The 915-nt window shown below is 52.2% G+C and overlaps 2 non-coding genes across 2 annotated transcripts; both read right to left on the bottom strand.

Annotated features, from left to right (window-relative positions):
- Nucleotides 1–232: 232 nt before the first annotated feature.
- On the bottom strand, nucleotides 233–351 carry LOC123179248 (5S ribosomal RNA). The gene has a single exon (XR_006490224.1). It is a non-coding gene; the product is annotated as a 5S ribosomal RNA (ribosomal RNA).
- A 297-nt stretch (nucleotides 352–648) lies between these two features.
- LOC123179247 (5S ribosomal RNA) lies at nucleotides 649–767 on the bottom strand. The gene has a single exon (XR_006490223.1). It is a non-coding gene; the product is annotated as a 5S ribosomal RNA (ribosomal RNA).
- Nucleotides 768–915: the final 148 nt, after the last annotated feature.

The raw sequence follows: 915 nt of genomic DNA, 5'->3' as shown, positions 1-915 counted from the left end.
ACATTGCTTTGGCCGCTCCCTCTCAACTACGGAGACGAGTTTAACGCGGTTTCCACCCCTCCCTCTCAACCGCACCACTGCACGCTTGCCGCGCCACAACGCCGACGCTGGACCCGTGAATCGTGAGCACCCAGCTATGACTTACCGCACTCGTGCAAAATAATAAAACACGGTAAATATATTACTTACACGTGCGTTTTGTTTTGCAAGCGGCGCGAAAAAAATTAAAAAGGGAATGCAACACGAGGACTTCCCAGGAGGTCACCCATCCTACTACTACTCTCGCCCAAGCACGCTTAACTTCGGAGTTCTGATGGGATCCGGTGCTTTAGTGCTGGTATGATCGCATCCAACATGTTACCCCGGTCTTCGTCCCTTATCCTTGCCCCTCCCAGCTCCACTACAAAGACGATTGTACATTGCTTTGGCCGCTCCCTCTCAACTACGGAGATGAGTTTAACGCGGTTTCCACCCCTCCCTCTCAACCGCACCAGTGCACGCTTGCCGCGCCACAACGCCGACGCTGGACCCGTGAATCGTGAGCACCCAGCTATGACTTACCGCACTCGTGCAAAATAATAAAACACGGTAAATATATTACTTACATGTGTGTTTTGTTTTGCAAGCGGCGCGAAAAAAATTAAAAAGGGAATGCAACACGAGGACTTCCCAGGAGGTCACCCATCCTAGTACTACTCTCGCCCAAGCACGTTTAACTTCGGAGTTCTGATGGGATCCGGTGCTTTAGTGCTGGTATGATCGCATCCGACATGTTACCCCGGTCTTCGTCCCTTATCCTTGCCCCTCCCAGCTCCACCACAAAGACGATTGTACATTGCTTTGGCCGCTCCCTCTCAACTACGGAGACGAGTTTAACGCGGTTTCCACCCCTCCCTCTCAACCGCACCAGTGCAC

Source organism: Triticum aestivum, unplaced genomic scaffold (genome assembly GCF_018294505.1).
Source record: "Triticum aestivum cultivar Chinese Spring unplaced genomic scaffold, IWGSC CS RefSeq v2.1 scaffold118891, whole genome shotgun sequence".
Taxonomy (NCBI): domain Eukaryota; kingdom Viridiplantae; phylum Streptophyta; class Magnoliopsida; order Poales; family Poaceae; genus Triticum; species Triticum aestivum.
The sequence above is the reverse complement of the archived record's forward strand: the minus strand, read 5'-3'. Positions and strand labels throughout refer to the sequence as shown.